Raw genomic sequence first — 24,733 nt, 5'->3', positions numbered from 1 at the left:
ACAAGTGACATCACAAACACAAACTCCAACCACATCAAGAGCACTGGCCTATCAGGCACTGAGCCACAAGTGACATCACAAACACAAACTGCACCCACATGAACAGCATTGGCCTATCAGGCACTGAGCCACAAGTGACATCACAACCACAAACTGCAGCCACATGACCAGCACTGGCCTATCAGGCACTCAGCCACAAGTGACATCACAAATATAAACTGCAGCCACATGACCAGCACTGGCCTATCAGGCCCTGAGCCACAAGTGACATCACAAACACAAACTGCAGCCATGTGACCAACACTGGCCTATCAGGCCCTGAGCCACAAGTGACATCACAACCACAAACTGCACCCACATGACCAGCACTGGCCTATCTGGCACTGAGCCACAAGTGACATCACAACCACAAACTGCAGCCACATCACCACCACTGGCCTATCAGGCACTGAGCCACAAGTGACATCACAAACACAAACTGCAGCCATGTGACCAACACTGGCCTATCAGGCACTGAGCCACAAGTGACATCACAAACACAAACTCCACCCACATCACCAGCACTGGCCTATCAGGCACTGAGCCACAAGTGACATCACAAATATAAATTGCACCCACATGACCAGCACTGGCCTATCAGGCACTGAGCCACAAGTGACATCATAAACACAAACTGCACCCACATCACCAGCACTGGCCTATCAGGCACTGAGCCACAAGTGACATCACAACCACAAACTCCACCCACAGGACAAGCACTGGCCTATCAGGCACTGAGCCACAAGTGACATCACAACCACAAACTGCAGCCATGTGACCAACACTGGCCTATCAGGCTCTGAGCCACAAGTGACCTGACAACCACAAACTGCACCCACAGGACCAGCACTGGCCTATCAGGCACTGAGCCACAAGTGACATCACAAACACAAACTCCACCCACATGAACAGCACTGGCCTATCAGGCACTGAGCCACAAGTGACATCACAACCACAAACTGCAGCCACATGACCAGCACTGGCCTATCAGGCACTGAGCCACAAGTGACATCACAACCACAAACTCCAACCACATGAACAGCACTGGCCTATCAGGCACTGAGCCACAAGTGACATCACAAACACAAACTCCACCCACATCACCAGCACTGGCCTATCAGGCACTGAGCCACAAGTGACATCACAAACACAAACTGCAGCCATGTGACCAACACTGGCCTATCAGGCTCTGAGCCACAAGTGACCTGACAACCACAAACTGCACCCACATGACCAGCACTGGCCTATCAGGCACTGAGCCACAAGTGACATCACAACCACAAACTGCACCCACATGAACAGCACTGGCCTATCAGGCACTGAGCCACAAGTGACATCACAGCCACAAACTGCACCCACATGAACAGCACTGGCCTCTCAGGCACTGAGCCACAAGTGACATCACAAACACAAACTGCAGCCACATCACCAGCACTGGCATATGAGGCACTGAGCCACAAGTGACATCACAACCACAAACTGCAGCCACAGGACCAGCACTGGCCTATCAGGCACTGAGCCACAAGTGACATCACAAACACAAACTGCAGCCATGTGACCAACACTGGCCTATCAGGCCCTGAGCCACAAGTGACATCACAACCACAAACTGCACCCACAGGACCAGCACTGGCCTATCAGGCACTGAGCCACAAGTGACATCACAAACACAAACTGCAGCCATGTGACCAACACTGGCCTATCAGGCACTCAGCCACAAGTGACATCACAACCACAAACTCCACCCACATCATCAGCACTGTTCTATCAGGCACTGAGCCACAAGTGACATCATAAACACAAACTCCACCCACATCACCAGCACTGGCCTATCAGGCACTGAGCCACAAGTGACCTCACAACCACAAACTGCACCCACATGACTACCACTGGCCTATCAGGCACTCGGCCACAAGTGACCTCACAACCACAAACTCCACCCACAGGATCAGCACTGGCCTATCAGGCAGTAGAGGAACAAGTGACCTCTCAACCAAAAACAGCAGCCCTGGACCTAGCACTGGCCTATCAAGCACTCAGCAGAAGTGGCCTCACAGATACAAAGAAGTAGCAACGTGGCTGCTGGTGGCCTAGCAGGTACTGAGGCCAAATAACTGCACAAACACAAACAGCAGCAATATGCATCAAGGTGGACTCTCAGGTGCTCATGCTGAAGTGACCTCACAGGCAGCCATGAAGCCAAATAGCTGCTCCTGGCCTCTTTCCAACTGAGGCACAATTGACCTCAACAAGCACAAACAGCAGCAATGTCCATGCTGATCGCCAGTCACATACTGATGCACAACTCACCACAAAAGCACCAACAGCAGCAATGGCCCTGCTCACCCTTTAGGAGGCATTGAGACACAAGAGACCTCACCATCATCACCAGCGCTACATGCATGCTGTTGGCCTACCAGCTTCAGAGGCACAACTCACCTCACAAGCACAAATGGCATCGACCTGCCTGCTGCTGCCCTATCTTTGACTGAGTCACAAGGGATCTCAAAAGTGCAAACCTTCACAGAGGAGAAGCTCACCTGGGCCACTCGCACGTCCCTTGATTACGCTGTGATCATTCCGTACAGAACAGTCTTCTGCAAAAGGCCTTCATCTCCTGACAAGACTCTCTCCAGATCATGGGACAGCTCCACTCTGGCACCCTGGCGACAAATCACAAAAGGAACAATTGGTCTCGCTTTTCCTTTAGTACCATCAAGTCCGAGCTGGGAGCCTTCGCACTGCAGCACCTACACAATGGCAGCAGCATGCCACTTCCATTTCTAGTGCATTTCTAGGGACAGAGATCAGCTGAGGGAGCAGCTGCACTGCAAAGGCTTTCTGACACTCTCAGATCAACTCGGCACTGCACCGGGCATCAACCTGACGCCAGACCTCTGCTCTGCCACCTACTCTACAAACACACTGCCTCTGCCCCACACAGCTGCCTCTTCTGCTAGATACAACCAAGTGCCAGCAAGAAGAGATGCATGCAGGACACTTGCCACTTGCACACTCCCCAGCCACTGCTCTGCTCGCTGCCTTCCCTTGGCTTCTCAATCCAGACACTCAGGCAAGCTCTTGCGGTAACACCACAAGGTGGCCAAGGCACTCTAGGCTCACAAGGCCTGTGCAAATGAGCAGCACAAGATCAGGCACAGAGCTGCCTCCTTGGGTGATGCTGCTCTTTTCAGAGGGAAGGATCCTGCTTTCTTTGGGCACAGCAGGCTGCTGCTTTCCACCCCCATCCCCTCACGAACCTCCTGCTAGGGATGGGGACATGGGGATTTTCTGTAGTAATACAAAAGTTACAGATACAACACAGAAACACTTGAGAGTCCGGAAGGCCTCCTGAGCCCAAAGGAACCTCCCTTCCTTTCCTTTAGTTACTTGGACAAGGAGCTTGGACGGGGAAAGGAAAAAGGGTGCAGAGCCTTTGAAATGAGGCCCAAGCAATGAGACAGCCCCACACTGGACGGCTGCTGAAATGACAGCTCTCCTGGCTGCGCAGCCTCTGCAGCACCAGTCCGCGCTCCACAGCTGGCTTCACAGAGCACTGAGGGCTGGGTGCCACGGGCAACCTGGCCCTGGGCACATCTTCACCCCTCGCAGAGCCGGCAGCCCAAGAGCTCTGAGACTTCCACAGGTCAAGCTATGGACGCTTTGGGGCACTCACACAAAGGCACTCCAGACATGCTGGCATCTATTATAAGGGTCTTGGACTCGTCCTATATGGCACCACAACCTCCTAGGAAAAGGAGGGGGCACCGTAGCATTTGTTGAGCGGGCTGGCAATAACAGCACTTGTGGGAGGCGGAATTTGCAGCACAGCAGAGGTACCAGGAGCTGAACCCACACCCCAAGTCACCCAGGGAAGACAGGCGCATTTATGGAAGCCTTCGCATCCAGACGTAGCCTCTTCTCAGTCACTTGCAGCTGCTTTCACAGAGGGCTCACGACGCTGGCCAAGATGTTCACAGGTACAGGGATGCAGCCTGGCATCCTGCCTCCATCCTCAGCGGCTCTAGCACTGCACTGGGAACCTCCATGAGTGGAGCAACCTAGAAAGAAAGAAAGAAAGAATCGGAGTGTTACTGGCAGTTCTGCTGGCCTTACAGAGTCGCAACAGGCAGGGGCAAATGTCTCCCCTCTGTGCTGAGCTCTATTGGTGAGAACACAGCCAGCAGGGCCACCAAGACGTTCTACCCCTCTTTTTGGCACAGGTGACACCATGTCTGTATACCAGGTCCTGTTTGGGCTCTCCAGTTCTGCACAGGCGCTAACACACTGCAGGGAGTCCAGCACAGGGACACCAAGACGGTCAGGGGCTGCAGCGTGGGGCATAAAAGGAGAGGCTGCGAGAGCTGGCTTTGTTCAGCCTAGACAAGAGAAGGCCAACGGGGATCTTCATGCTGTGCACAGCTACCTTATGGAGGGCACAGAGAAGATGGAGCCGGATTTTCTTGGAGGTGCACACTAGTAGCATGGGAGACAACAGGGACAAATCGGACAATGGGAAATGCTTCCGAGACATTAAGAAGAAACCTTTTTCTCCGTGACGGTGGCCAAACTGCGGCACAGGGATCCAGAGAGGTTCCCAGATCTCCATCCTTGGAGGTAATCAAAACTTCACTGGAAAAGGCCCCAAGATACCTCCTCTACTGGCACCTGCCTGGAGCAGGGCGTTGGAGCCCTGCTACCTCCACACGGCTCCCCCATTGCAGCCTCAAGGAATATGCTATTATGAGACTCTTGCCAAAGGCACCAGAGGCTTTGCAGATGCCGCCTCCACCGCTCAACAAGGACAGGTGTCTCAGAGCCACCCATCGCCCTCACAGGCCTGACTTCTTGTGAGGGGGCATCTCCCCTCTCTGCAAGGCTCTGCGTAGGCACAACGTGCAGAAATGCCTCTGACTGCTTTCATTAACTACCCATCTCGCTGAGGGACTGGAATGGATTAGCATCTGAGATGGGAAGATGCAATGAGGGTCCAGATTCAGCAGAAAGCCTTTAAGGAGGGAGAAGAGAACTCTCGCCAGCAGTCAGTAAAATCCCAAAGACTCACGGAAGCATCAAACCCTTCCGAAACTGCAAGCCTGAACCTCAGCTGACACAAACCACCAAACTGGGAGCAGCCCTGCCTCGCACCACGATGCTCCAAGGAGGCAACACGGTCACCAACAGTCCTCACCCACGTCTCCCAGAAGGACACCGTGATGGCACGCTGGGCCTTGGGAGCAGAGCACTGCTCTCTCCAGACACCTCCTCCCACGCTGAGCAGCAAAACACTGGCGCCACCACCCAGCTCCACCACAGGGCATCTCGCACTGTAACATGCCGTTACCTCCACACCTCACAGAGGGTTGGCAACCAACACACGCCTCTGCATCAGCGACACACAGCCCACAGCACCACACATGGCAGCACGCAGGGCACCCCAAGCACCCCACAACACACAAAGCCCAACTCTCCAGACCTTCCATTCCTTTCTAGTCCTCCAAGGCCTTGCAACAGGCTCTGCCTCTGAACAGCCACTCACAGCCCAGGGCCTGCTCACTTCCCACCTTCTCTGCTTCCTGGTGGGAAGAAGTACTCTCACAGTGGCTGATCAGGCCAGCTTTTCCCTCTCGCTTGTGCCTCAACTTCTCTGAACAAGAAATCTCTTTCAAAATGTGGCCCATACCCTTTTTGGGGGGTGACATTCCTTCCGTCTCCTCCAACAGCCTTTGCACCCATTCTCCAATGACTGCATACGTGGACAGAAAATCAGAGACCCCTAAAGTGTTACAGTTCCAAATGTGTCATAAAAGCAGCTGGACACCTCAAAGACAGAGACAGCATGCAGACCTTGCAGGAAAATCTCACAAGCTCCCTGCTCTTTTGACAGGGGCAACTTCTAAAGCACACACACCCCGGGGAATAAGAGATTACTCACACCACTGCTCACACCAGCACTACATTCATTTAGCAGCCTCAAAAGTCTAGCTGGACTCCCTAGCTGACCGGGAGGACGCTGCAAGCTTCTACTTAGCAACAAGCGGAAAGGCAAACTCCATGGCCATGCTCACCACAGAACATCATCTGCATTTTAAATGTAGCAGTACTAACTCATGATGATGGAGTGGAAACAAATTTGTGTCAGATAATGTGGAACATCGACTTCTGCTTGATTAATGAGTTGCATTTCTGTATTGCTGTAGAGCTCTGCAGGGGTCAATCCCTCCTCTGAGCACACGCAACAAACCCAGAAGTGACCTCACCACCAGCATCCAAGCCATGCATCTTCTCCTGACCTGTCAGCTGCTCACATAGAGGTGTCATCACATCACAGATTCACATCATGGCCTCATAATACTCACAATGCTCTCAAACACCCATTGCCTACCAGTTACTACACCAAAAGATTAGCTTCTGCTATGCATTATCAACACCTAGCCTATGAAATTTAAGAACTGCAGAACAGCCTGCAAGTAATTCTTGGCAACATTTTCTAACGGGAGGATTGCATGGGAGCAGCGATCATGAAACTGAAGACAGCAGGGCCTCGTGTCCCAGGCACAGGGAGAAGCCTTCCTGCAACTCAGAACTCTGGTTCCTTCCCCAATGCTGAACAAAACCAGAAAATCCTCCACACATCCAGGACAACAAGCATTCTCCTATTTTAGGCCCTGACAACTGGAGGCACGTGGAAGGACTCAGGCCAGGGCATCTCAGTTGGTGAAACCAGCAGAGACACAATTCAGCAACTCTTCACCCTGACCTAGGAGCATGGAAAGAACAACGGCAAGTGCAAGCACTGGCCGTTCATCAACTTTCAAGGCCCTTGACAAGCTGACGGGCGAGTGAAGAGTTAACAGGACTGAAGTTTGTCAACTGATATGCAGAAGAACTGATAGCACAAGAGCTGAGGTGCACAAAGCTGTTGAACAGAGGACTTAACAGGACTAAAGTCGTCTACCAACCGATATGCGCAAGGACTGATATGCACAAGGCTGCGGAATGGAAGCATTAACAAGACTGAAGAAGTCTGACACCTGGAATCTGCACGGACCCCCGGGGAGCGAAGAAACAATACGGAGGTATTGTGGTCTTGCCTCGCTAGCAGGGTCCTCCCAAGCAGACATACAAACAGTCCTGGGATTGTGAAACTTGCTAAAAGTCAGCAAAAGCGTTGTTTGCCCAGAGCCCCAGCCGTATAAAAAGAGACTTGGGAGCTAGGAGAGTTTGAGCAGGGATGGGAACGTGACCTGACCATCCTCTCCGGCTGGACTGTGAGTATTCCCCCCCCTCCCCTTTTCCCGGGACGCTGGGTTAAGGTAACTCCTCGAGGTTGAGAGCCCTCTCACTAGGAGAGTGAACAAGAAAGCTTTCAAGTAGGGATAAGCAGTGCTTCCAATTAATAACGCAGTAATCGACGGTTTCAGGTTATCCTTTCTAAATTAGTAACTGATGGTTTTGTGTTATCCTTTCTAAATTAGTAATCGCATTATTTTAATGGATGTTACTAATCCAAGAACTTGTGTGAGGAAATAAACATTTTTTTTTACTATTATTATGCTACTGTCTCAGTCGTTGCTGTGGAACCTTCATAGTGTGACAGCATGACACAAGCAAAACAGCTCACACTTACAGAGCTCTTCTGCAAACACCCTTCACCCTGCTGCCAGGCTCACAGGTCGCGGCGCAAAGCAAGAGGCAGGGAGCAAAAACAACGGCTAAGGCACGGCATCACATGCGGGCACAGCCTCTCTCAGAGCCACTCCAAAATGCAGTTTTCACAACAAAAGACACCATTGGGAAGGGCACCTCGCGACCACACCAGCAGCCTGCTCACACTTTGCCCAGCACCTCCCAAACGCTGCTCCGAGCAGCACCTGGGGCTGCGCTGGCAGCAGCAGCTCAGGGAAACGCTTTAACAGGGATCCCAGAGCCACCACAGGGCCAAAGCTTCCTGCCCCCAAACCCCACCGAGCCGCCCCGGCCCAGCTGCTCGCGGCAGGCCGCCACGTCTGGCTGCAGGGCAGCTCCCCCCTCTGGCCCACGTCGCTCTGGCCCCTGCTCACGGCCCCACCAGCCCCTGCTGCAGCTCCTGCAGCAAAGCAGCCCCGGCAAAGCCAGCACCGCTGCCCCGCCCCGGCGGGAGGGCACCCGCCGCCATTTGAACGCGCCCGCAGCCCCCACCAAACGCTCTCGCCCGCTCGCTTCTCGCCTGCTTTGCTCCCGCTCCTCTTCCACCTCTTTGACGTCTTTTTTTTTTCCCCACATGTTGGACTGCAATTGGCTGACAGAGCCATCAGTGAAATCGATGCCCGCCCTTCTCCTCCGGACAGCCAATAGAAGGGCTGCACTGGGGCGATGCCATGGCAACGCTGGGCCCTCCTGCCCTGGCGGCCAGCTCCGCCCCCTCCCCCTTGGTCGGGCGCCATGTTGTGGGGGGCAGCGCGGGGCGCCGTGTGGGCGGGCAGTGCGGGGCCCCGGGGTGCGACCGCTGCCCCGGCGGAGCTGGGCTGTGCGGCAGGGGCCCCGCGGGGCTGCTGGCTGCCCTGCGCCCTGGGGGCCGTGCGGGGTGTGGGGGGGGCAGCGCTGGGGCCTGTGCTGGTGGCAGCCCTGGTGCCAGCGTGGGGGCCCTGGGGCTGGTCGTCTGAAACAGGGGATGGACTTGAAACTAGGAGACTGACAGAACTCCTACCACTTTCCAAATTAAGTGTTGGACTGACTGGTGCAGAACCTCTCCAAGTGGGTATTTCAGACAGTTCTAGAGATTTCTAGAGGCAGATCCTGCTGTGCCTGGACCAATTCCTGTGCTTAAATGTGGTGAGTACCATCTCAGGTGGAGTATCTGGCTGTTTCAGAATCTCTGCAGCAGCTCCTGCTGCAGAACTGATTAAACTGTAAATACTTAAGGCCCTTGAAAATTGACAGTACAAACTGCTCCTGCAAATGAAGAAGCGGCTATGTAGAACAGTCTTTTGTGCATTCTTAGGAGAGTTAGGAGATGCTTTGATATGCAATTTAAGGTAATCAGTAGCAATGGATCATGCATATGCTGGAGAGGTCACACAGCACCACAAGCCAGCTGGACTATAAAAATTCCCCAGAAGAACAGTTCGGGGAGTCTCATCTGATCCAGTGGAAGCCACTGTTGGAAGGACCCTGGCAAAGGAGACTGCCACCACCATCTGGACAGTAACCAACCATCCCGTTCAAGAGATTTGATGCCCCTTGTGAGTGTTACCTGTGACACGCCAATAGAGGGGCCTCTGTGATTCTTTCAGATTCAGGGTTTATTTGCACTGAACTCTGAGAGATCATCATTTGTCAAGTATGAGAATTTATTAGAGATAAGAGGTTATAACAAAAAAAGCTAGAAATATAACAGAACTGAAAAAATATATATACATATCAGAGCTCTACAGTTAAATCATGGATGCACGGTACAGCGACTGCTCTCGCCCTTTATTGGTCACCCTTCTGGTACAGTTTTACCCAGATTCTCCTCACCACGCCATTCACATCCACAGGCCAGCTGATGGTCAGTCAGAGTCCACACCAACTTCTGTGGCTTACTCTTTTCTATAGCGAGTCAAAACAACGCCAGCCCGCAGTTACACAAAAGCTGTATGGCCTCAGTCAATAACAGCATGCACATCAACAGGTAACCTAGTGCTCAGCCCACAGCACTGTTCAGTTAGTAACAATTTGCCCACTAACAGGTCTTTCTGTGGGGAATGGTTCCACAGCACCTAGATGTTTATGGGGTGAGTCTGTGGTGTCGCTTCTCCTCTGTCTGGAATTGTCAGTCGTGGGGTCGTTAGACGGTTGCCCCCAGGCTGCAGCAACCCCACAGTGTGGTGGCTCCAGCCGTGATGCACCCGGGGTTCCTTAACTCCTGGGAGCACCCCAGAGCAAACCCCTCTTCTGTGGGCTGCACCATCCAGAGTCCCACGCTTGCCTGTGTGGCGCCTGTCACTCCACCCCTTGACACTGTCAGACACACGCATTTATTTCAGAAGTCAGCTAATTCCCCTTGGTGTGCAGTGGGCGGCTTTTGGGTAAGCACAGTGTACTGGGGAAATGCGCACTGCTATTAATAGACGCCAAAAGCAAAGCATGCCCATTTGCAGTAACACGTAAACAACTGTTAAAAATAACAGTCTTAATCCTAATAGCAACATGATTGGTCTGGCCTATTGACCCAAATTCGGTGAATCCGAGTGTTGTTCCAGTTCAATATGTTAACACAGAAATCTTATTTCCTTTAATTGCAGGCATTTCTTTCCTGCACCGAAAGATCAGTTTGTTCCCCAAGCTGGAATAGTTCCCTTTAGAGGAGCTTCAAATAGAGTTGGTCACCTTTTTTTTATTATTCTTTTTCCGTATTTCCCTGTCTTCTCTATAGGAAACAGACAACTTTAACTTCAGATCAACAGCTGTTACATTTATGCTTAATTTTACCATCTTTTTCTCTTTCTTTCCTTTCCTTTCATCAAGGGAAGGTGTTAGCCCCTTCCTTAGGATCATCAATTTTTACAAACACTAGAATACAGCTGTTGAGTTTCATTATCAGCCTGGTATGTGTATCCCCTCATTCTTAGGTCTGCCATCTTCCTTTGATGTTACTTCTCTCCTGGCTCCCAGATTCATTCTATTATTTAGATACTTTTAAAAAACACATTACTTAGCCTAACAATTCTACCACTCTTTCTGGCTGCTTCTTTTCAAGTTGTTGCTCTTCAGAGGGTCATTCTGTAGAACCCAAACAAAAAAGTAAACCCTACCAAGGCAATTAGGTTGTTATAGTTTGGTTTTAACTGTAACTGCCGAAGCTATTTCTTTTAAGGTTACTCGGTTACATCCATCTATTATTCACATTTGAACAGGGGGTTTTTTTTATTGATTTTTCTTTATGCTCAGAAACTTTTACTACAGCTTGGGGCATTTTCCAGCCCCTGCTGGTTTCTGGTGTACTTAAAGATGCTGTTTTTTCGCATTCGAGGTCTTTTCTTGTTTCCTAACTCTGCCCCCGGGGCTCTTAACTGCAGAGCCCGATCTCCACCCTGAGTCCTCCTGTGCCTCAGTGCCAGGCAGAGCAGTTATACTGGCCAGGGGGGGCAGAGCGTTTCTCACGGTCTTGTGAGAAACAAGCTGCCCAAGCCCGGTCCTGCTTTCCACCCAAAGCCTCCCCTGCTTCGCTCCCTCTCCTCTTCCACCTCTCTCTTTCACGTCTGTTTTTCTTCCACATGGTGGACTCCGATTGGCTGACAGAGCCGTCAGTGAAATCCAGACCCGCCCCCCTCCTCCTGCCAGCCAATAGGCAGGTCACAAATCAGCAGCTGCCTATGGGAATGAGCTAGGGGAGGAGTCACAGTGTTGCAGTGTCCAGGTGGAGTGTTGTAAAGGTGAGGCTACAAAGTGTCCATTTAATCGGGGAATGGGGGAACAGAAGAGAGAGCCAGACAGCTCCTGGGGGTCCTGGGTGATGCTGGGGGCCGTGCTGCTCTTGGGGATCTTGGACCAGGCTGGGTTTCTGTACAAAAGTCTGGAAAAGCCTTGATGCAAGCCCCTAGAGAAGAGGGATTTTCCTGAGCACTCAGAGAAACCCATGCAGGACCCAGGGATGTTGAGGGAAACCCATCCCACCCACCCCCAAGCCCACTGCTCTCCCTGGAGACCTTCCTGGATCCTCAGGCTGGGAACAGGAGGGGGTGTGGGGGCACAGCCATGTCCCAGACTAGCCTCCTTCAGGCCTTCAGCTTCACAACATGTCACAGCTTCAAATGAGCTCTCTAAAGCAGCACTTCCCATGCCCCTGGTGTGGAGAGAAGACTTTGGGTAGACAAACAGGAGACAGGGGAGAGAAAGGGCAAAGACACCAGGCTGCAGAGCTGGGGCTCCCAGCATCACAGAGCGGGTGCCACAGGCTCAAGAAGCAACCCAAAGAAGTAAAGGAGTCCTTCCTTTTGCAGTGACTTGGAAAGCCACATCTCTCACAGTATTCAAGGGGGATGGAGTCTCCCTTCTGCAAGATTTGCCCCAAAACTGTGCAGAGATTAGGAAGAGCAGGAAGGCTGGTTGTAGGGATGCTCTCAAACTTCAGCAGCTGCAGAGCTGGGAGCTGGTCATCTCACAAACTTCAGAGCAAGTCAAAATGCACGTCCTGAGGCATCGCACTGCCTCATAGACTCTGCACTGGAGCCTGGACAGCAGCACTGCAGTGTGTGAGCATGTCCTGAGAAGCCCAGAGTCATAAAATGTGGGAGATCCAGGATGTCAGGGCTGTACAGACCCGGGAGAGCAAGGGTGCCTGCGGGGAGGAGGAGGGCAGGGGGCTGAGGAGCGTACCCAGGGGAGAATTCTCGCACAGCCCCAAGGTGACACTGAAAAGCACAAGGACCAAATGAGGCCCAGGGATGAGAAATGGCTTCCTCAGCCTCAGTCAGAAGGAAAGATGGGCAAACTTCATGGGAAATGGGAAAACTTCCCCACATTTGCTACCTGGCCTCGCCCATGGCTTTGGAGCCTGGCAGGCTCCAGGGTCCTGGATAAGGGCCTCTGGATGATGTGTGTTAAGGCTATGTTTGCTCTTCTCTGGCATAGCATCTCTAGCTCAAGCACTGCCGACTGAGAAACCTTGCCGAGCACTTTTAAAAGCAGAGATCCTGCCTTGGTGCCTAAAGGAGGAAAGCTACGTCCTGTCCCACATTGTCCTGCATCCTGCTTCCACAAAAAGAGGGGCCCACAGCAGAAACCAGTTTTGAGGCTCACCAAAGCATTTCTCAGCCTGTGGCCATGCTTTGTGCTGGTTCATCCCACATGCCTTGGATCCTGTAAAAACGCCAACCCCCAAACCCCAGATTCCTGCACATGTCTGCCCAGTGCAGTGACCTGTCAGTGCAGGGGCGCAGAAGTGACTTCTCCAGTGCCCCATTTGAGATATTTCACAGTCTTTGACACTGTCTGGAGACATTCCTGAAGGATTTATCAGAAAATTATGGAAAATAACTGCAGTGAAGGGAAGTGATGGCTTTCCAGGACGTGAGGGGAAATCTCTCTGCTCTCTCCCTGCCTGTGCCATCTCCATGGCAGTGACCTACTGAGCCCCCAGATGACACGAGCTGAGGTCACAATGGGACGTGCCACATCACAGGGAGGTCTCCCCGGTGTCGTGGGCGGGGACCCTCACTTCCCTGTGAGGCCCAGGCACTCCTGGGCACTGCTCACACCCTCCCCACGGCTGCCTTTCGTAGTGGCTCCACGGCAAGGAGAGGGGACAGGAGGCAGTGGGACCACGTTGGGGGCCCTCACCAACAGACGGAGGAGCAGGGGCATGTTGGAAAGGAGTTTTGGGTAATGAGATGGGAAGAGCGTCCTGTTTCTCTGGCTGGAGAGGTGAAACGAGAGCAAGAGGGCAAGCGAGATGGAGGACTGCTGGATGGACACCATCAGCCAGGACCACAGTTCCTTGTTCCCAACACTCCTGCGGCTCTCCACCAAGGGTAAGGGCTTTGGGAGATCCTTCCCGAGGTGTCACACAGAGACTGTTAACTGCCAAAACTGCTGTGGATCCCGGGCTGTGGGGGTGCCTGGATGGGGCTGGGGGCTGCTGTGAGAGCCCTGCCTGAGGGTCCCCTCTGGCTCGGGGGACAATGTGGCAGCCAGGACTCCTGGGTCCTGGGGTTGGGGCTGTCCTGAGCCCCAAGGCTTCTGTGCAGCCAGCTCCATCGCCTCTTAGGGTGGAGGGGGAGCATGGGAATCCATGACAGGTTTTCCGGGGAGTGGGTCCTCTTTGGGGTCTGGCTCTGAGAGGAAAGGGGTCCTGCATCCCAGACGCTGAGGTGGCCTGCAGCTCCATGGGGCTCTCAAGACCCTGCTGGAAATGTCCATATACCATAATGAAACCATCACCTTGTAATAACCCCAAGTCCACTGGGTGTTTGGGAAAATCTCTATTCCTTCCCCCTGGATCCTTCCAACTTGGCGCAGCATGTTTTGTGCTCAGAGATGCCATCTTTAGATGGCCACTGCCCCTGTCCTCCTGCAAACTAGGCTCAAAACACCGCACCCAAAAGAACATACATTGGAGAGAGCAGATTGGAAACAGGCAGAGGTGCAATCCCCATTCAACAGGTCCTGGCTGACGCCAAGGTTTTTTCTCTGAGCTGGGGTGGGCAGTGCTGGGGTGAGACCAACACAGCCATCTCCCCCAGCACCTTCACGACCCCACACCACCGCTCCCTAGCCGAGCCCTGGGGCTGCCGTGGGCAGGGGGCCAGGGCAGGAGGGGAGAGGACACTGCCCTGCCCTGCCCTGCCCTGGGGGCAGCAGGATGCTGCCTGTGGGCTCCGGCGCCACGGCCAGCCCCAGGGCCCCCACGCCGGCGCCAGGGCTGCCACCAGCACAGGCCCCAACGCTGACCCCCCCACGCCCCGCACGGCCCCCAGGGCGCAGGGCAGCCAGCAGCCCTGCGGGGCCCCTGCCGCACAGCCCAGCACCGCTGGGGCAGCGGCCGCACCCCGGGACCCCGCACTGCCCGACCACACGGCGCCGCGCTGCCCGCAGGCCCCGCCGCGCCCCGCGCTGCCCCCCACAACATGGCGCCCGACCAAGGGGGAGGGGGCGGAGCTGGCCGCCAGGGCAGGAGGGCCCAGCGTTGCCATGGCATCGCCCCAGTGCAGCCCTTCTATTGGCTGTCAGGAGGAGAAGGGCGGGCATCGATTTCACTGATGGCTCTGTCAGCCAATTGCAGTCCAACATGTGGGGAAAAAAAAAAGACGTCAAAGAGGTGGAAGAGGAGCGGGAGCAAAGCAGGCGAGAAGCGAGCGGGCGAGAGCGTTTGGTGGGGGCTGCGGGCGCGTTCAAATGGCGGCGGGTGCCCTCCCGCCGGGGCGGGGCAGCGGTGCTGGCTTTGCCGGGGCTGCTTTGCTGCAGGAGCTGCAGCAGGGGCTGGTGGGGCCGTGAGCAGGGGCCAGAGCGACGTGGGCCAGAGGGGGGAGCTGCCCTGCAGCCAGACGTGGCGGCCTGCCGCGAGCAGCTGGGCCGGGGCGGCTCGGTGGGGTTTGGGGGCAGGAAGCTTTGGCCCTGCGGTGGCTCTGGGATCCCTGTTAAAGCGTTTCCCTGAGCTGCTGCTGCCAGCGCAGCCCCAGGTGCTGCTCGGAGCAGCGTTTGGGAGGTGCTGGGCAAAGTGTGAGCAGGCTGCTGGTGTGGTCGCGAGGTGCCCTTCCCAATGGTGTCTTTTGTTGTGAAAACTGCATTTTGGAGTGGCTCTGAGAGAGGCTGTGCCCGCATGTGATGCCGTGCCTTAGCCGTTGTTTTTGCTCCCTGCCTCTTGCTTTGCGCCGCGACCTGTGAGCCTGGCAGCAGGGTGAAGGGTGTTTGCAGAAGAGCTCTGTAAGTGTGAGCTGTTTTGCTTGTGTCATGCTGTCACACTATGAAGGTTCCACAGCAACGACTGAGACAGTAGCATAATAATAGTAAAAAAAAATGTTTATTTCCTCACACAAGTTCTTGGATTAGTAACATCCATTAAAATAATGCGATTACTAATTTAGAAAGGATAACACAAAACCATCAGTTACTAATTTAGAAAGGATAACCTGAAACCGTCGATTACTGCGTTATTAATTGGAAGCACTGCTTATCCCTACTTGAAAGCTTTCTTGTTCACTCTCCTAGTGAGAGGGCTCTCAACCTCGAGGAGTTACCTTAACCCAGCGTCCCGGGAAAAGGGGAGGGGGGGGAATACTCACAGTCCAGCCGGAGAGGATGGTCAGGTCACGTTCCCATCCCTGCTCAAACTCTCCTAGCTCCCAAGTCTCTTTTTATACGGCTGGGGCTCTGGGCAAACAACGCTTTTGCTGACTTTTAGCAAGTTTCACAATCCCAGGACTGTTTGTATGTCTGCTTGGGAGGACCCTGCTAGCGAGGCAAGACCACAATACCTCCGTATTGTTTCTTCGCTCCCCGGGGGTCCGTGCAGATTCCAGGTGTCAGACTTCTTCAGTCTTGTTAATGCTTCCATTCCGCAGCCTTGTGCATATCAGTCCTTGCGCATATCGGTTGGTAGACGACTTTAGTCCTGTTAAGTCCTCTGTTCAACAGCTTTGTGCACCTCAGCTCTTGTGCTATCAGTTCTTCTGCATATCAGTTGACAAACTTCAGTCCTGTTAACTCTTCACTCGCCCGTCAGCTTGTCAAGGGCCTTGAAAGTTGATGAACGGCCAGTGCTTGCACTTGCCGTTGTTCTTTCCATGCTCCTAGGTCAGGGTGAAGAGTTGCTGAATTGTGTCTCTGCTGGTTTCACCAACTGAGATGCCCTGGCCTGAGTCCTTCCACGTGCCTCCAGTTGTCAGGGCCTAAAATAGGAGAATGCTTGTTGTCCTGGATGTGTGGAGGATTTTCTGGTTTTGTTCAGCATTGGGGAAGGAACCAGAGTTCTGAGTTGCAGGAAGGCTTCTCCCTGTGCCTGGGACACGAGGCCCTGCTGTCTTCAGTTTCATGATCGCTGCTCCCATGCAATCCTCCCGTTAGAAAATGTTGCCAAGAATTACTTGCAGGCTGTTCTGCAGTTCTTAAATTTCATAGGCTAGGTGTTGATAATGCATAGCAGAAGCTAATCTTTTGGTGTAGTAACTGGTAGGCAATGGGTGTTTGAGAGCATTGTGAGTATTATGAGGCCATGATGTGAATCTGTGATGTGATGACACCTCTATGTGAGCAGCTGACAGGTCAGGAGAAGATGCATGGCTTGGATGCTGGTGGTGAGGTCACTTCTGGGTTTGTTGCGTGTGCTCAGAGGAGGGATTGACCCCTGCAGAGCTCTACAGCAATACAGAAATGCAACTCATTAATCAAGCAGAAGTCGATGTTCCACATTATCTGACACAAATTTGTTTCCACTCCATCATCATGAGTTAGTACTGCTACATTTAAAATGCAGATGATGTTCTGTGGTGAGCATGGCCATGGAGTTTGCCTTTCCGCTTGTTGCTAAGTAGAAGCTTGCAGCGTCCTCCCGGTCAGCTAGGGAGTCCAGCTAGACTTTTGAGGCTGCTAAATGAATGTAGTGCTGGTGTGAGCAGTGGTGTGAGTAATCTCTTATTCCCCGGGGTGTGTGTGCTTTAGAAGTTGCCCCTGTCAAAAGAGCAGGGAGCTTGTGAGATTTTCCTGCAAGGTCTGCATGCTGTCTCTGTCTTTGAGGTGTCCAGCTGCTTTTATGACACATTTGGAACTGTAACACTTTAGGGGTCTCTGATTTTCTGTCCACGTATGCAGTCATTGGAGAATGGGTGCAAAGGCTGTTGGAGGAGACGGAAGGAATGTCACCCCCCAAAAAGGGTATGGGCCACATTTTGAAAGAGATTTCTTGTTCAGAGAAGTTGAGGCACAAGCGAGAGGGAAAAGCTGGCCTGATCAGCCACTGTGAGAGTACTTCTTCCCACCAGGAAGCAGAGAAGGTGGGAAGTGAGCAGGCCCCGGGCTGTGAGTGGCTGTTCAGAGGCAGAGCCTGTTGCAAGGCCTTGGAGGACTAGAAAGGAATGGAAGGTCTGGAGAGTTGGGCTTTGTGTGTTGTGGGGTGCTTGGGGTGCCCTGCGTGCTGCCATGTGTGGTGCTGTGGGCTGTGTGTCGCTGATGCAGAGGCGTGTGTTGGTTGCCAACCCTCTGTGAGGTGTGGAGGTAACGGCATGTTACAGTGCGAGATGCCCTGTGGTGGAGCTGGGTGGTGGCGCCAGTGTTTTGCTGCTCAGCGTGGGAGGAGCTGTCTGGAGAGAGCAGTGCTCTGCTCCCAAGGCCCAGCGTGCCATCACGGTGTCCTTCTGGGAGACGTGGGTGAGGACTGTTGGTGACCGTGTTGCCTCCTTGGAGCATCGTGGTGCGAGGCAGGGCTGCTCCCAGTTTGGTGGTTTGTGTCAGCTGAGGTTCAGGCTTGCAGTTTCGGAAGGGTTTGATGCTTCCGTGAGTCTTTGGGATTTTACTGACTGCTGGCGAGAGTTCTCTTCTCCCTCCTTAAAGGCTTTCTGCTGAATCTGGACCCTCATTGCATCTTCCCATCTCAGATGCTAATCCATTCCAGTCCCTCAGCGAGATGGGTAGTTAATGAAAGCAGTCAGAGGCATTTCTGCACGTTGTGCCTACGCAGAGCCTTGCAGAGAGGGGAGATGCCCCCTCACAAGAAGTCAGGCCTGTGAGGGCGATGGGTGGCTCTGAGACACCTGTCCTTGTTGAGCGGTGGAGGCGGCATCTGCAAAGCCTCTGGTGCCTTTGGCAAGAGTCTCATAATAGCATATTCCTTGAGGCTGCAATGGGGGAGCCGTGTGGAGGTAGCAGGGCTCCAACGCCCTGCTCCAGGCAGGTGCCAGTAGAGGAGGTATCTTGGGGCCTTTTCCAGTGAAGTTTTGATTACCTCCAAGGATGGAGATCTGGGAACCTCTCTGGATCCCTGTGCCGCAGTTTGGCCACCGTCACGGAGAAAAAGGTTTCTTCTTAATGTCTCAGAAGCATTTCCCATTGTCCGATTTGTCCCCGTTGCCTCCCATGCTACTAGTGTGCACCTCCAAGAAAATCCGGCTCCGTCTTCTCTGTGCCCTCCATAAGGTAGCTGTGCACAGCATGAAGATCCCCGTTGGCCTTCTCTTGTCTAGGCTGAACAAAGCCAGCTCTCGCAGCCTCTCCTTTTATGCCCCACGCTGCAGCCCCTGACCGTCTTGGTGTCCCTGTGCTGGACTCCCTGCAGTGTGTTAGCGCCTGTGCAGAACTGGAGAGCCCAAACAGGACCTGGTATACAGACATGGTGTCACCTGTGCCAAAAAAGAGGGGTAGAACGTCTTGGTGGCCCTGCTGGCTGTGTTCTCACCAATAGAGCTCAGCACAGAGGGGAGACATTTGCCCCTGCCTGTTGCGACTCTGTAAGGCCAGCAGAACTGCCAGTAACACTCCGATTCTTTCTTTCTTTCTAGGTTGCTCCACTCATGGAGGTTCCCAGTGCAGTGCTAGAGGCGCTGAGGATGGAGGCAGGATGCCAGGCTGCGTCCCTGTACCTGTCAACATCTTGGCCAGAGTCGTGAGCCCTCTGTGAAAGCAGCTGCAAGTGACTGAGAAGAGGCTACGTATGGATGCGAAGGCTTCCATAAATGCGCCTGTCTTCCCTGGGTGACTTGGGTTGTGGGTTCAGCTCCTGGTACCTCTGCTGTGCTGCAAATTCCGCCTCCCACAAGTGCTGTTATTGCCAGCCCGCTCAACAAATGCTACGGTGCCCCCTCCTTTTCCTAGGAGGTTGTGGTGCCATATAGGACGAGTCCAAGACCCTTATAATAGATGCCAGCATGTCTGGAGTGCCTTTGTGTGAGTGCCCCAAAGCGTCCATAGCTTGACCTGTGGAAGTCTCAGAGCTCTTGGGCTGCCGGCTCTGCGAGGGGTGAAGATGTGCCCAGGGCCAGGTTGCCCGTGGCACCCAGCCCTCAGTGCTCTGTGAAGGCAGCTGTGGAGCGCGGACTGGTGCTGCAGAGGCTGCGCAGCCAGGAGAGCTGTCATTTCAGCAGCCGTCCAGTGTGGGGCTGTCTCATTGCTTGGGCCTCATTTCAAAGGCTCTGCACCCTTTTTCCCTTCCCCGTCCAAGCTCCTTGTCCAAGTAACTAAAGGAAAGGAAGGGAGGTTCCTTTGGGCTCAGGAGGCCTTCCGGACTCTCAAGTGTTTCTGTGTTGTATCTGTAACTTTTGTATTACTACAGAAAATCCCCATGTCCCCATCCCTAGCAGGAGGTTCGTGAGGGGATGGGGGTGGAAAGCAGCAGCCTGCTGTGCCCAAAGAAAGCAGGATCCTTCCCTCTGAAAAGAGCAGCATCACCCAAGGAGGCAGCTCTGTGCCTGATCTTGTGCTGCTCATTTGCACAGGCCTTGTGAGCCTAGAGTGCCTTGGCCACCTTGTGGTGTTACCGCAAGAGCTTGCCTGAGTGTCTGGATTGAGAAGCCAAGGGAAGGCAGCGAGCAGAGCAGTGGCTGGGGAGTGTGCAAGTGGCAAGTGTCCTGCATGCATCTCTTCTTGCTGGCACTTGGTTGTATGTAGCAGAAGAGGCAGCTGTGTGGGGCAGAGGCAGTGTGTTTGTAGAGTAGGTGGCAGAGCAGAGGTCTGGCGTCAGGTTGATGCCTGGTGCAGTGCTGAGTTGATCTGAGAGTGTCAGAAAGCCTTTGCAGTGCAGCTGCTCCCTCAGCTGATCTCTGTCCCTAGAAATGCACTAGAAATGGAAGTGGCATGCTGCTGCCATTGTGTAGGTGCTGCAGTGCGAAGGCTCCCAGCTCGGACTTGATGGTACTAAAGGAAAAGCGAGACCAATTGTTCCTTTTGTGATTTGTGTGCAGGGTGGCAGAGTGGAGCTGTCGCATGATCTGGAGAGAGTCTTGCCAGGAGATGAAAGCCTTTTGCAGAAGACTGTTCTGTACGGAATGATCACAGCGTAATCAAGGGACGTGCGAGTGGCCCAGGTGAGCTTCTCCTCTGTGAAGGTTTGCACTTTTGAGATCCCTTGTGACTCAGTCAAAGATAGGGCAGCAGCAGGCAGGTCGATGCCATTTGTGCTTGTGAGGTGAGTTGTGCCTCTGAAGCTGGTAGGCCAACAGCATGCCCATAGCTTTGGTGATGCTTGTGTCTCAGTGCCTCCTAAAGGGTGAGCAGGTCCGTTGCTGCTGTTGGTGCTTTTGTGGTGAGTTGTGCATCAGTATGTGACTGGCGATCAGCATGCACATTGCTGCTGTTTGTGCTTGTTGAGGTCAATTGTGCCTCAGTTGGAAAGAGGCCAGGAGCAGCTATTTGGCTTCATGGCTGCCTGTGAGGTCACTTCAGCATGAGCACCTGAGAGTCCACCTCGATGCATATTGCTGCTGTTTGTGTTTGTGCAGTTATTTGGCCTCAGTACCTGCTAGGCCACCAGCAGCCACGTTGCTACTTCTTTGTATCTGTGAGGCCACTTCTGCTGAGTGCTTGATAGGCCAGTGCTAGGTCCAGGGCTGCTGTTTTTGGTTGAGAGGTCACTTGTTCCTCTACTGCCTGATAGGCCAGTGCTGATCCTGTGGGTGGAGTTTGTGGTTGTGAGGTCACTTGTGGCCGAGTGCCTGATAGGCCAGTGGTAGTCATGTGGGTGCAGTTTGTGGTTGTGAGGTCACTTGTGGCTCAGTGCCTGATAGGCCAGTGCTGGTCCTGTGGGTGCAGTTTGTGATTGTGATGTCACTTGTGGCTCAGTGCCTGATAGAACAGTGCTGGTGATGTGGGTGGAGTTTGTGGTTGTGATGTCACTTGTGGCTCAGTGCCTGATAGGCCAGTGCTGGTCATGTGGGTGGAGATTGTGTTTGTGATGTCACTTGTGGCTCAGTGCCTGATAGGCCAGTGCTGGTGATGTGGGTGCAGTTTGTGGTTGTGATGTCACTTGTGGTTCAGTGCGTGAGAGGCCATGCTGCTCCTGTGGGTGGAGTTTGTGGTTGTGATGTCACTTGTGGCTCAGTGCCTGATAGGCCAGTGCTGGTCATGTGTGTGCAGTTTTTGTTTGTGATGTCACTTGTGGCTCAGTGCCTGATATGCCAGTGCTGGTGATGTGGCTGCACTTTGTGGTTGTCAGGTCACTTGTGGCTCAGAGCCTGATAGGCCAGTGTTGGTCATGTGGGTGCAGTTTGTGGTTGTGATGTCACTTGTGGCTCAGTGCCTGACAGGTCAGTCCTGGTCACATGTCTGCAGTTTGTGTTTGTGATGTCACTTGTGGCTCAGTGCCTGACAGGCCAGTGCTGGACATGTGTGTGCAGTTTTTGTTTGTGATGTCAGTTGTGGCTCAGTGCCTGATAGGCCAGTGCTGGTGATGTGGCTGCAGTCTGTGGTTGTGATGTCACTTGTGGCTCAGTGCCTGATAGGCCAGTGCTGCTCCTGTGGGTGGAGTTTGTGTTTGTGATGTCACTTGTGGCTCAGTGCCTGATAGGCCAGTGCTGTTCATGTGCGAGCAGTTTGTGTTTGTGATGTCACTTGTGGCTCAGTGCCTGATAGGCCAGTGCTGGTGATGTGGCTGCAGTTTGTGGTTGTTAGGTCACTTGAGGCTGAGTGCCTGATAGGCCAGTGCTGGTCATGTGTGTGCAGTTTGTGTTTGTGATGTCACTTGTGGCTGAGTGCCTGATAGGCCAGTGCTGTTCATGTGGCTGCAGTTTTTGTTTGTGATGTCACTTGTGGCTCAGTGCCTGCTAGGCCAGTGCTAGAGATGTGGGTGAAGTTTGTGTTTGTGAGGTCACTTGTGGCTCAGTGCCTGACAGGTCAGTGCTGGTCACATGTCTGCAATTTGTGTTTGTGATGTCAGTTGTGGCTCAGTGCCTGATAGGCCAGTGCTGTTCATGTGGCTGCAGTCTGTGGTTGTGATGTTACTTGTGCCTCAGTGCCTGATAGGCCAGTGCTGCTCCTGTGGGTGGAGTTTGTGTTTGTGATGTCACTTGTGGCTGAGTGCCTGATAGGCCAGTGCTGTTCATGTGGCTGCAGTTTGTGTTTGTGATGTCACTTGTGGCTCAGTGCCTGATAGGCCAGTGCTGGTCCTGTGTGTGCAGTTTGTGGTTTTGATGTCACTTGTGGCTCAGTGCCTGATAGGCCAGTGCTGGTGATGTGGCTGCAGTTTGTGGTTGTGATGTCACTTGTGGCTGAGTGCCTGATAGGCCAGTGCTGGTCCTGTGTGTGCAGTTTGTGTTTGTGATGTCATTTGTGGCTCAGTGCCTGATAGGCCAGTGCTGGTCCTGTGTGTGCAGTTTGTGTTTGTGATGTCATTTGTGGCTCAGTGCCTGATAGGCCAGTGCTGGTCCTGTGGCTGCAGTTTGTGGTTGTGAGGTCACTTCTGGCTCAGTGCCTGATAGGCCAGTGTTGGTCACATGGCTGCAGTTTGTGGTTGTGATGTCACTTGTGGCTCAGTGCCTGATAGGATATTGCTGGTCCTGTGGCTGCAGTTTGTGTTTGTGATGTCACTTGTGGCTCAGTGCCTGACAGGTCAGTGCTGGTCACATGTCTGCAGTTTGTGTTTGTGATGTCACTTGTGGCTCAGTGCCTGATAGGCCAGTGCTGGTCCTGTGTGTGCAGTTTGTGTTTGTGATGTCATTTGTGGCTCAGTGCCTGATAGGCCAGTGCTCTTCATGTGGGTTTAGTTTGTGGTTGTGATGTCACTTGTGGCTCAGTGCCTGATGGGACATTGCTGGTCCTGTGGCTGCAGTTTGTATTTGTGATGTCACTTGTGGCTCAGTGCCTGATAGGCCAATGCTGTTCATGTGGCTGCAGTTTGTGGTTGTGATGTCACTTGTGGCTGAGTGCCTGATAGGCCAGTGCTGGTCCTGTGTGTGCAGTTTGTGTTTGTGATGTCATTTGTGGCTCAGTGCCTGATAGGCCAGTGCTGGTCCTGTGGCTGCAGTTTGTGGTTGTGAGGTCACTTCTGGCTCAGTGCCTGATAGGCCAGTGTTGGTCACATGGCTGCAGTTTGTGGTTGTGATGTCACTTGTGGCTCAGTGCCTGATAGGATATTGCTGGTCCTGTGGCTGCAGTTTGTGTTTGTGATGTCACTTGTGGCTCAGTGCCTGACAGGTCAGTGCTGGTCACATGTCTGCAGTTTGTGTTTGTGATGTCACTTGTGGCTCAGTGCCTGATAGGCCAGTGCTGGTCCTGTGTGTGCAGTTTGTGTTTGTGATGTCATTTGTGGCTCAGTGCCTGATAGGCCAGTGCTCTTCATGTGGGTTTAGTTTGTGGTTGTGATGTCACTTGTGGCTCAGTGCCTGATGGGACATTGCTGGTCCTGTGGCTGCAGTTTGTATTTGTGATGTCACTTGTGGCTCAGTGCCTGATAGGAAAGTGCTGGTCACATGGCTGCAGTTTGTGTTTGTGATGTCACTTGTGGCTCAGTGCCTGATAGGCCATGCTGGTCCTTTGGGTGGAGTTTGTGGTTGTGATGTCACTTGTGGCTCAGTGCCTGATAGGCCATGCTTGTGATGTGTGTGCAGTTTCTGTTTGTGATGTCAGTTGTGGCTCAGCGCCTGATAGGTCAGTGCTGGTCACATGTCTGCAGTTTGTATTTGTGATGTCACTTGTGGTTCAGTGCCTGATAGGCCAGTGCTCGTCATGTGTGTGCAGTTTGTGTTTGTGATGTCACTTGTGGCTCAGTGCATGAGAGGCCATGCTGCTCCTGTGGGTGGAGTTTGTGTTTGTGATGTCACTTGCGGCTGAGTGCCTGATAGGCACTGCATTTCCTGTGGGTGTAGTTTGTGTTTGTGATGTCACTTGTGGCTCAGTGCCTGATAGGCCAGTGCTGGTCATGTGGGTTCAGTTTGTGTTTGTGATGTCACTTGTGGCTCAGTGCCTGATAGGCCAGTGCTGGTCCTGTGGCTGCAGTTTGTGGTTGTGACGTCACTTCTGGCTCAGTGCCTGATCGGCCAGTGCTGGTGATCTGGCTGCAGTTTGTGTTTGTGATGTCACTTGTGGCTCAGTGCCTGATAGGCCAGTGGTGTTCATGTGGGTGCAGTTTGTGATTCTAAGGTGACTTGTGGCTCAGTGCCTGATAGGCCACTGCATTTCCTGTGGGTGTAGTTTGTGTTTGTGATGTCACTTGTGGCTCAGTGCCTGATAGGCCAGTGCTGGTCCTGTGGCTGCAGTTTGTGTTTGTGATGTCACTTGTGGCTCAGTGCCTGATAGGCCAGTGCTGGTGATG

Source organism: Apteryx mantelli, chromosome 24 (genome assembly GCF_036417845.1).
Source record: "Apteryx mantelli isolate bAptMan1 chromosome 24, bAptMan1.hap1, whole genome shotgun sequence".
Classification (NCBI taxonomy): Eukaryota; Metazoa; Chordata; class Aves; order Apterygiformes; family Apterygidae; genus Apteryx; species Apteryx mantelli.
This window is presented reverse-complemented; position numbering follows the sequence as displayed.